Source organism: Schistocerca serialis, chromosome 3, assembly GCF_023864345.2.
Source record: "Schistocerca serialis cubense isolate TAMUIC-IGC-003099 chromosome 3, iqSchSeri2.2, whole genome shotgun sequence".
Taxonomy (NCBI): domain Eukaryota; kingdom Metazoa; phylum Arthropoda; class Insecta; order Orthoptera; family Acrididae; genus Schistocerca; species Schistocerca serialis.
Genome location: NC_064640.1, coordinates 1,049,670,183 through 1,049,683,160, shown reverse-complemented (window position 1 = coordinate 1,049,683,160; position 12,978 = coordinate 1,049,670,183).

The following is a 12,978-nucleotide window of genomic DNA, read 5'->3' as shown; positions in this document are numbered from 1 at the left end:
AAGTACAAGAGGACTGACACTCTAACTTTCTATGATTTGAACCTCTCCTGTGATTCCGGTTTTAGATTCCGATGCTTCACTTCAGGTTTACTGTATCCCTTGGACCTTCTTAACGACGATGAAACACAGAAATTGCATCCGAATTTAATACAAAAGGCACAATGCCGTCTTAAGTACAAGAGGACTGACACTCTAACTTTCTATGATTTGAACCTCTCCTGAGAGTCCAGTTTTGGATTCCGATGCTTCACTTCAGATTTACTGTGTCCCTTGGACCTTCTTATTGACGATGAAACACAGAAATTGCGTCCGAATTTAATACAAAAGGCACAATGCCGACTTAAGTACATGAGGTCTGACACCCTAACTTTCTATGATTTGAACCTCTCCTGTGAGTCCAGTTTTTGTTGCCGAGGCTTCACTTCAGGTTTACTGTGTCCCTTGGACCTTCTTATTGACGATGAAACACAGAAATGGCATCCGAAATTAATACAATAGGCACAATGCCCACTTAAGTACAAGAGGACTGACACTCTAACTTTCTATGATTTGAACCTCTCCTGTGAGTCCAGTTTTATATTCCGATGCTTCACTTCAGATTTACTGTATCCCTTGAACCATCTTATTGTCGATGAAACACAGAAATTGCGTCCGAATTTAATACAAAAGGCACAATGCCGACTTAAGTACAAGAGGTCTGACACTCTACCTTTCTATGATTTGAACCTCTCCTGTGAGTCCGGTTTTTGTTGCCGAGGCTTCACTTCGGGTTTACTGTATCCCTTGGACCTTCTTATTGACGATGAAACACAGAAATTGCATCCGAAATTAATACAAAAGGCACAATGCCGACTTAAGTACAACAGGACTGACACTCTAAGTTTCTATTATTTGAACGTGTCCTGTGATTCCAGTTTTAGATTCCGATGCTCACTTCAGGTTTTCTGTATCCCATGGTCCTTCTTATTGACGATGAAACACAGAAATTGCATCCGACTTTAATACAAAAGGCACAATGCCGACATAAGTACAAGAGGACTGACACCCTAATTTTCTATGATTTGAACCTCTCCTGTGAGTCCAGTTTTAGATTCCGATGCTTCACTTCAGGTTTACTGTATCCCATGGACCTTCTTATTGACGATTAAACACAGAAATTGCATCCGAATTTAATACAAAAGGCTCAATTCCGGCTTAAGTACAAGAGGACTGACACTTATAACTTTCTTTGACTTGAACCTCTCCTGTGAGTCCAGTTTTAGATTCCGATGCTTCACTTCAGATTTACAGTATCATTTGGACCTTCTTATTGACGATGAAACACAGAAATTGCGTCCGAATTTAATACAAAATGCACAATGCCGACTTAAGTAGAAGAGGTCTGACACTCTAACTTTCTATGTTTTGAACCTCTCCTGTGAGTCCAGATTATGTTGCCGAGGCTTCACTTCAGGTTTACTGTGTCCCTTGGACCTTCTTATTGACGATGAAACACAGAAATTGCATCCGAAATTAATACAAAAGGCACTATACCGACTTAAGTACAAGAGGACTGACACTCTAAGTTTCTATGATTTGAACCTCTCCTGTGAGTCAGGTTTTTAGTTTCCGATGCTTCACTTCAGGTTTACTGAATCCCTAGGACCTTCTTATTGACAATGAAGCTTAGAAATTGCATACGAATTTAATACAAAAGCACAGTGCCGACTTAAGTACAAGAGGACTGACACTCTAACTTTCTATGATTTGAACCACTCCTGTGAGTCCAGTTTTAGATTCCGATGCTTCACTTCAGGTTTACTGTATCCCTTGGACCTTCTTATTGACGATGAAACACACAAATTGCATCCGAATTTAATACAAAAGTCACAATGCCGACTTAAGTACTAGAGGACTGACACCCTAACTTTCTATGATTTGTTCCTCTCCTGTGAATCCAGTTTTTGATTCCGATGCTTCACTTCAGGTTTACTGTATCCCTTGGACCTTCTTATTGACGATGAAACACAGAAATTGCATCCGAATTTAATACCAAAGGCACAATGCCGGCTTAAGTAAAAGAGGACTGACACTCTAACTTTCTATGATTTGAACCTCTCCTGTGAGTCCAGTTTTTGTTGCCGAGGCTTCACTTCAGGTTTACTGTATCCCTTGGACCTTCTTATTGACGATGAAACACAGAAATTGCATCCGAATTTAATACAAAAGGCACAATGCCGACTTAAGTACAAAAGGACTGACACCCTAACTTTCTATGATTTGAACCTCTCCTGTGAGTCCTGTTTTAGATTCCGATGCTTCACTTCAGGTTTACTGTATCCCATGGACCTCCTTATTGACGATTAAAAACAGAAATTGCATCCGAATTTAATACAAAAGGCTCAATTCCGGCTTAAGTACAAGAGGACTGACACTCTAACTTTCTATGATTTGAACCTCTCCTGTGATTCCAGTTTTAGATTCCGATGCCTCACTTCAGGTTTACTGTATCCCTTGGACCTTCTTATTGACGATGAAACACAGAAATTGCATCCGAATTTAATACCAAAGGCACAATGCCGGCTTAAGTAAAAGAGGACTGACACTCTAACTTTCTATGATTTGAACCTCTCCTGTGAGTCCAGTTTTAGATTCCGATGCTTCACTTCAGATTTACTGTGTCCCTTGGACCTTCTTATTGACGATGAAACACAGAAATTGCGTCCGAATTTAATACAAAAGGCACAATGCCGACTTAAGTACAAGAGGTCTGACACCCTAACTTTCTATGATTTGAACCTCTCCTGTGATTCCAGTTTTAGATTCCGATGCTTCACATAAGTTTACTGTATCCCTTGGACCTTCTTATTGACGATGAAACACAGAAATTGCATCCAAAATTAATACAAAAGGCACAATGCCGGCTTAAGTACAAGAGGACTGACACTCTAACTTTCTATCATTTGAACCTCTCCTGTGATTCCAGTTTTAGATTGCGATGCTTCACTTCAAGTTTACTGTACCCCTTGGACCTTCTTATTGACGATGAAACACAGAAATTGCATCCGAAATTATTACAAAAGGCACAATGCCGACTTAAGTACAAGAGGACTTACACTCTAAGTTTCTATGATTTAAACCTCTCCTGTGAGTCCAGTTTTAGATTCTGATGCATCACTTCATGTTTACTGTATCCCTTGGACTTTCTTATTGACGATGAAACACAGAAATTGCATCCGAATTTAATACAAAAGGCACAATGCCGACTTAACTACAAGAGGACTGACACTCTAACTTTCTATGATTTGATCCTCTCCTGTGAGTCAGGTTTTAGTTTCCGATGCTTCACTTCAGGTTTACTGAATCCCTAGGACCTTCTTATTGACAATGAAGCACTGAAATTGCATACGAATTTAATACAAAAGGCACAGTGCCGACTTAAGTACAAGATGACTGACACTCTAACTTTCTATGATTTGAACCACTTCTGTGAGTCCAGTTTTAGTTTCCGATGCTTCACTTCAGGTTCACTGTATCCCTTGGACCTTCTTATTGACGATGAAACACACAAATTGCATCCGAATTTAATACAAAAGGCACAATGCCGACTTAAGTACAAGAGGACTGACACCCGAACTTTCTATGATTTGATCCTCTCCTGTGAGTCCAATTTTTGATTCCGATGCTTCACTTCAGGTTTACTGTATCCCTTGGACCTTCTTATTGACGATGAAACACAGAAATTGCATCCGAATTTAATACAAAAGGCACAATGCCGACTTAAGTACAAGAGGGCTGACAATCTAACTTTCTTTGATTTGAACCTCTCCTATGATTCCAGTTTTAGATTCCGATGCTTCACTTCAGGTTTTCTGTATCCCTTGGACCTTCTTATTGACGATGAAACACAGGAATTGCATCCCAATTTAGTACAAAAGGCACAATGCCGACTTAAGTACAAGAGGACTGACACTCTAAATTTCTATTATTTGAACCTCTCATGTGAGTCCAGTTTTAGATTCCGATGCTTCACTTCAGGTTTACTGTATCCCTTGGACCTTCTTATTGACGATGAAACACTGAAATTGCATCCGAAATTAATACAAAAGGCACAATGCCGACTTAAGTACAAGAGGACCGACACTCTAACTTTCTATGATTCGAACCACTCCTGTGAGTCGAGTTTTAGATTCCGTTGCTTCACTTCAGATTTACTGTATCCCTTGGACCTTCTTATTGATGATGAAACACAGAAATTTCGTCCGAAACTAATACAAAAGGCACAATGCCGACTTAAGTACGAGAGGTCTGACACTCTAACTTTCTATGATTTGAACCTCTCCTGTGAGTCCAGTTTTTGTTGCCGAGGCTTCACTTCAGGTTTACTGTATCCCTTGGACCTTCTTATTGACGATGAAACACAGAAATTGCATCCGAAATTAATACAAAAGGCACAATGCCGACTTAAGTACAAGAGGACTGACACTCTAAGTTTCTATGATTTGAACCTGTCCTGTGATTCCAGTTTTAGATTCCGATGCTCATTTCAGGTTTTCTGTATCCCATGGTCCTTCTTATTGACGATGAAACACAGAAATTGCATCCGAATTTAATACAAAAGGCACAATGCCGACTTAAGTACAAGAGGACTGACACCGTAACTTTCTATGATTTGAATCTCTCCTGTGAGTCCTGTTTTAGATTCCGATGCTTCACTTCAGGTTTACTGTATCCCTTGGACCTTCTTATTGACGATGAAACACAGAAATTGCATCCGAAATTAATACAAAAGGCACAATGCCGACTTAAGTACAAGAGGACTGACACTCTAACTTTCTATGATTTGAACCTCTCCTGTGATTCCAGTTTTAGATTCCGATGCTTCACTTCAGGTTTACTGTATCCCTTGGACCTTCTTAACGACGATGAAACACAGAAATTGCATCCGAATTTAATACAAAAGGCACAATGCCGTCTTAAGTACAAGAGGACTGACACTCTAACTTTCTATGATTTGAACCTCTCCTGAGAGTCCAGTTTTGGATTCCGATGCTTCACTTCAGATTTACTGTGTCCCTTGGACCTTCTTATTGACGATGAAACACAGAATTTGCGTCCGAATTTAATACAAAAGGCACAATGCCGACTTAAGTACATGAGGTCTGACACCCTAACTTTCTATGATTTGAACCTCTCCTGTGAGTCCAGTTTTTGTTGCCGAGGCTTCACTTCAGGTTTACTGTGTCCCTTGGACCTTCTTATTGACGATGAAACACAGAAATGGCATCCGAAATTAATACAATAGGCACAATGCCCACTTAAGTACAAGAGGACTGACACTCTAACTTTCTATGATTTGAACCTCTCCTGTGAGTCCAGTTTTATATTCCGATGCTTCACTTCAGATTTACTGTATCCCTTGAACCATCTTATTGACGATGAAACACAGAAATTGCGTCCGAATTTAATACAAAAGGCACAATGCCGACTTAAGTACAAGAGGTCTGACACTCTACCTTTCTATGATTTGAACCTCTCTTGTGAGTCCAGTTTTTGTTGCCGAGGCTTCACTTTGGGTTTACTGTATCCCTTGGACCTTCTTATTGACGATGAAACACAGAAATTGCATCCGAAATTAATACAAATGGCACAATGCCGACTTAAGTACAACAGGACTGACACTCTAAGTTTCTATTATTTGAACGTGTCCTGTGATTCCAGTTTTAGATTCCGATGCTCACTTCAGGTTTTCTGTATCCCATGGTCCTTCTTATTGACGATGAAACACAGAAATTGCATCCGAATTTAATACAAAAGGCACAATGCCGACATAAGTACAAGAGGACTGACACCCTAATTTTCTATGATTTGAACCTCTCCTGTGAGTCCAGTTTTAGATTCCGATGCTTCACTTCAGGTTTACTGTATCCCATGGACCTTCTTATTGACGATTAAACACAGAAATTGCATCCGAATTTAATACAAAAGGCTCAATTCCGGCTTAAGTACAAGAGGACTGACACTTATAACTTTCTTTGACTTGAACCTCTCCTGTGAGTCCAGTTTTAGATTCCGATGCTTCACTTCAGATTTACAGTATCCCTTGGACCTTCTTATTGACGATGAAACACAGAAATTGCGTCCGAATTTAATACAAAATGCACAATGCCGACTTAAGTAGAAGAGGTCTGACACTCTAACTTTCTATGTTTTGAACCTCTCCTGTGAGTCCAGATTATGTTGCCGAGGCTTCACTTCAGGTTTACTGTGTCCCTTGGACCTTCTTATTGACGATGAAACACAGAAATTGCATCCGAAATTAATACAAAAGGCACTATACCGACTTAAGTACAAGAGGACTGACACTCTAAGTTTCTATGATTTGAACCTCTCCTGTGAGTCAGGTTTTTAGTTTCCGATGCTTCACTTCAGGTTTACTGAATCCCTAGGACCTTCTTATTGACAATGAAGCTTAGAAATTGCATACGAATTTAATACAAAAGCACAGTGCCGACTTAAGTACAAGAGCACTGACACTCTAACTTTCTATGATTTGAACCACTCCTGTGAGTCCAGTTTTAGATTCCGATGCTTCACTTCAGGTTTACTGTATCCCTTGGACCTTCTTATTGACGATGAAACACACAAATTGCATCCGAATTTAATACAAAAGTCACAATGCCGACTTAAGTACTAGAGGACTGACACCCTAACTTTCTATGATTTGAACCTCTCCTGTGAATCCAGTTTTTGATTCCGATGCTTCACTTCAGGTTTACTGTATCCCTTGGACCTTCTTATTGACGATGAAACACAGAAATTGCATCCGAATTTAATACCAAAGGCACAATGCCGGCTTAAGTAAAAGAGGACTGACACTCTAACTTTCTATGATTTGAACCTCTCCTGTGAGTCCAGTTTTTGTTGCCGAGGCTTCACTTCAGGTTTACTGTATCCCTTGGACCTTCTTATTGACGATGAAACACAGAAATTGCATCCGAATTTAATACAAAAGGCACAATGCCGACTTAAGTACAAAAGGACTGACACCCTAACTTTCTATGATTTGAACCTCTCCTGTGAGTCCTGTTTTAGATTCCGATGCTTCACTTCAGGTTTACTGTATCCCATGGACCTCCTTATTGACGATTAAAAACAGAAATTGCATCCGAATTTAATACAAAAGGCTCAATTCCGGCTTAAGTACAAGAGGACTGACACTCTAACTTTCTATGATTTGAACCTCTCCTGTGATTCCAGTTTTAGATTCCGATGCTTCACTTCAGGTTTACTGTATCCCTTGGACCTTCTTATTGACGATGAAACACAGAAATTGCATCCGAATTTAATACCAAAGGCACAATGCCGGCTTAAGTAAAAGAGGACTGACACTCTAACTTTCTATGATTTGAACCTCTCCTGTGAGTCCAGTCTTAGATTCCGATGCTTCACTTCAGATTTACTGTGTCCCTTGGACCTTCTTATTGACGATGAAACACAGAAATTGCGTCCGAATTTAATACAAAAGGCACAATGCCGACTTAAGTACAAGAGGTCTGACACCCTAACTTTCTATGATTTGAACCTCTCCTGTGACTCCAGTTTATGTTGCCGAGGCTTCACTTCGGGTTTACTGTGTCCCTTGGACCTTCTTATTGACGATGAAACACAGAAATTGCATCCGAAATTAATACAAAAGGCACAATGCCAACTTAAGTACAAGAGGACTGACACTCTAACTTTCTATGATTTGAACCTCTCCTGTGAGTCCAGTTTTAGATTCCGATGCTTCACTTCAGATTTACTGTATCCCTTGAACCTTCTTATTGACGATGAAACACAGAAATTGCGTCCGAATTTAATACAAAAGGCACAATGCCGACTTAAGTACAAGAGGTCTGACACTCTAACTTTCTATGATTTGAACCTCTCCTGTGAGTCCAGTTTTTGTTGCCGAGGCTTCACTTCAGGTTTACTGTATCCCTTGGACCTTCTTATTGACGATGAAACACAGAAATTGCATCCGAAATTAATACAAATGGGACAATGCCGACTTAAGTACAACAGGACTGACACTCTAAGTTTCTATGATTTTAAACGTGTCCTGAGATTCCAGTTTTAGATTTCGATGCTCACTTCAGGTTTTCTGTATCCCATGGTCCTTCGTATTGACGATGAAACACAGAAATTGCATCCGAATTTAATACAAAAGGCACAATGCCGACTTAAGTACAAGTGGACTGACACCCTAACATTCTATGATTTGAACCTCTCCTGTGAGTCCAGTTTTAGATTCCGATGCTTCACTTCAGGTTTACTGTATCCCATGGACCTTCTTATTGACGATTAAACACAGAAATTGCATCCGAATTTAATACAAAAGGCTCAATTCCCGCTTAAGTACAAGAGGACTGACACTCTAACTTTCTATGACTTGAACCTCTCCTGTGAGTCCAGTTTTAGATTCCGATGCTTCACTTCAGATTTACTGTATCCCTTGGACCTTCTTATTGACGATGAAACACAGAAATTGCGTCCGAATTTTATACAAAATGCACAATGCCGACTTAAGTAGAAGAGGTCTGACACTCTAACTTTCTATGCTTTGAATCTCTCCTGTGAGTCCAGATTATGTTGCCGAGGCTTCACTTCAGGTTTACTGTGTCCCTTGGACCTTCTTATTGACGATGAAACACAGAAATTGCATCCGAAATTAATACAAAAGGCACAATGCCGACTTAAGTACAAGAGGACTGACACTCTAAGTTTCTATGATTTGAACCTCTCCTGTGAGTCAGGTTTTAGTTTCTGATGCTTCACTTCAGGTTTACTGAATCCCTAGGACCTTCTTATTGGCAATGAAGCACAGAAATTGCATACGAATTTAATACAAAAGCACAGTGCCGACTTAAGTACAAGAGGACTGACACTCTAACTTTCTATGATTTGAACCACTCCTGTGAGTCCAGTTTTAGATTCCGATGCTTCACTTCAGGTTTACTGTATCCCTTGGACCTTCTTATTGACGATGAAACACAGAAATTGCATCCGAAATTAATACAAAAGGCACAATGCCGACTTAAGTACAAGAGGACCAACACTCTAACTTTCTATGAGTTTTAGATTCCGATGCTTCACTTCAGGTTTACTGTATCCCTTGGACCTTCTTATTGACGATGAAACACAGAAATTGCATCCGAAATTAATACAAAAGGCACAATGCCGACTTAAGTACAAGAGGACCAACACTCTAACTTTCTATGATTCGAACCACTCCTGTAAGTCCAGTTTTAGATTCCGATGCTTCACTTCAGGTTTACTGTATCCCATGGACCTTCTTATTGACGATGAAACACAGAAATTGCGTCCGAATTTAATACAAAAGGCACAATGCCGACTTAAGTACAAGAGGTCTGACACCCTAACTTTCTATGATTTGAACCTCTCCTGTGAGTCCAGTTTATGTTGCCGAGGCTTCACTTCGGGTTTACTGTGTCCCTTGGACCTTCTTATTGACGATGAAACACAGAAATTGCATCCGAAATTAATACAAAAGGCACAATGCCAACTTAAGTACAAGAGGACTGACACTCTAACTTTCTATGATTTGAACCTCTCCTGTGAGTCCAGTTTTAGATTCCGATGCTTCACTTCAGATTTACTGTATCCCTTGAACCTTCTTATTGACGATGAAACACAGAAATTGCGTCCGAATTTAATACAAAAGGCACAATGCCGACTTAAGTACAAGAGGTCTGACACTCTAACTTTCTATGATTTGAACCTCTCCTGTGAGTCCAGTTTTTGTTGCCGAGGCTTCACTTCAGGTTTACTGTATCCCTTGGACCTTCTTATTGACGATGAAACACAGAAATTGCATCCGAAATTAATACAAAAGGCACAATGCCGACTTAAGTACAACAGGACTGACACTCTAAGTTTCTATGATTTGAACGTGTCCTGTGATTCCAGTTTTACATTTCGATGCTCACTTCAGGTTTTCTGTATCCCATGGTCCTTCTTATTGACGATGAAATACAGAAATTGCATCCGAATTTAATACAAAAGGCACAATGCCGACTTAAGTACAAGAGGACTGACACCCTAACTTTCTATGATTTGAACCTCTCCTGTGAGTCCAGTTTTAGATTCCGATGCTTCACTTCAGGTTTACTGTATCCCATGGACCTTCTTATTGACGATTAAACACAGAAATTGCATCCGAATTTAATACAAAAGGCTCAATTCCGGCTTAAGTACAAGAGGACTGACACTCTAACTTTCTATGACTTGATCCTCTCCTGTGAGTCCAGTTTTAGATTCCGATGCTTCACTTCAGATTTACTGTATCCCTTGGACCTTCTTATTGACGATGAAACACAGAAATTGCGTCCGAATTTTATACAAAATGCACAATGCCGACTTAAGTAGAAGAGGTCTGACACTCTAACTTTCTATGTTTTGAATCTCTCCTGTGAGTCCAGATTATGTTGCCGAGGCTTCACTTCAGGTTTACTGTGTCCCTTGGACCTTCTTATTGAAGATGAAACACAGAAATTGCATCCGAAATTAATACAAAAGGCACAATGCCGACTTAAGAACAAGAGGACTGACACTCTAAGTTTCTATGATTTGAACCACTCCTGTGAGTCCAGTTTTAGATTCCGATGCTTCACTTCAGGTTTACTGTATCCCTTGGACCTTCTTATTGACGATGAAACACAGAAATTGCATCCGAAATTAATACAAAAGGCACAATGCCGACTTAAGTACAAGAGGACCAACACTCTATCTTTCTAAGACTCGAACCACTCCTGTGAGTCCAGTTTTAGATTCCGATGCTTCACTTCAGGTTTACTGTATCCCTTGGACCTTCTTATTGACGATGAAACACATAAATTGCATCCGAATTTAATACAAAAGGCACAATGGCGACTTAAGTACAAGTGGATTGACACTCTAACTTTCTATGATTTGAACCTCTCCTGAGAGTTCAGTTTTAGATTCCGATGCTTCACATCAGATTTACTGTATCCCTTGGACCTTCTTTTTGACCATGAAACACAGAAATTGCGTCCGAATTTAATACAAAAGGCACAATGCCGACTTAAGTACAAGAGGACTGAGACTCTAAGTTTCTATGATTTGAACCTGTCCTGTGAGTCTAGTTTTAGATTCCGATGCTTCACTTCAGGTTTCCTGTATCCGTTGGACCTTCTTATTGACGATGAAACACAGAAATTGCATCCGAAATTAATACAAAAGGCACAATGCCGACTTAAGTACAAGAAGACAGACACTCTAACTTTCTATGAATTGAACCACTCCTGTGAGGCCAGTTTTAGATTCCGATGCGTCACTTCAGGTTTACTGTATCCCTTGGACCTTCTTATTGACGATGAAACACAGAAATAGCATCCGAATTTAATACAAAAGGCACAATGCCGACTTCAGTACAAGAGGACTGACACTCTAACTTTCTATGATTTGAACCTCTCCTGTGAGTCCAGTTTTAGATTCCGATGCTTCACTTCAGGTTTTCTGTATCCCATGGTCCTTCTTATTGACGATGAAACACAGAAATTGCATCCGAATTTAATACAAAAGGCACAATGCCGACATAAGTACAAGAGGACTGACACCCTAACTTTCTATGATTTGAACCTCTCCTGTGAGTCCAGTTTTAGATTCCGATGCTTCACTTCAGGTTTACTGTATCCCATGGACCTTCTTATTGACGATTAAACACAGAAATTGCATCCGAATTTAATACAAAAGGCTCAATTCCGGCTTAAGTAGAAGAGGACTGACACTTATAACTTTCTTTGACTTGAACCTCTCCTGTGAGTCCAGTTTTAGATTCCGATGCTTCACTTCAGATTTACAGTATCCCTTGGACCTTCTTATTGACGATGAAACACAGAAATTGCGTCCGAATTTAATACAAAATGCACAATGCCGACTTAAGTAGAAGAGGTCTGACACTCTAACTTTCTATGTTTTGAACCTCTCCTGTTAGTCCAGATTATGTTGCCGAGGCTTCACTTCAGGTTTACTGTGTCCCTTGGACCTTCTTATTGACGATGAAACACAGAAATTGCATCCGAAATTAATACAAAAGGCACAATACCGACTTTAGTACAAGAGGACTGACACTCTAAGTTTCAATGATTTGAACCTCTCCTGTGAGTCAGGTTTTAGTTTCCGATGCTTCACTTCAGGTTTACTGAATCCCTAGGACCTTCTTATTGACAATGAAGCTTAGAAATTGCATACGAATTTAATACAAAAGCACAGTGCCGACTTAAGTACAAGAGGACTGACAATCTAACATTCTATGATTTGAACCACTCCTGTGAGTCCAGTTTTAGATTCCGATGCTTCACTTCAGGTTTACTGTATCCCTTGGACCTTCTTATTGACGATGAAACACACAAATTGCATCCGAATTTAATACAAAAGTCACAATGCCGACTTAAGTACTAGAGGACTGACACCCTAACTTTCTATGATTTGAACCTCTCCTGTGAATCCAGTTTTTGATTCCGATGCTTCACTTCAGGTTTACTGTATCCCTTGGACCTTCTTATTGACGATGAAACACAGAAATTGCATCCGAATTTAATACAAAAGGCACAATGCCGACTTAAGTACAAGAGGACTGACACTCTAACTTTCTTTGATTTGAACCTCTCCTGTGATTCCAGTTTTAGATTCCGATGCTTCGCTTCAGGTTTTCTGTATCCCTTGGACCTTCTTATTGACGATGAAACACAGAAATTGCATCCCAATTTAATACAAAAGGCACAATGCCGACTTAAGTACAAGAATACTGACACTCAAACTTTCTCTGATTTGAACCTCTCCTGTGAGTCCAGTTTTAGATTCCGATGCTTCACTTCAGGTTTACTGTATCCCTTGGACCTTCTTATTGACGATGAAACACAGAAATTGTATCCGAAATTAATACAAAAGGCACAATGCCGACTTAAGTACAAG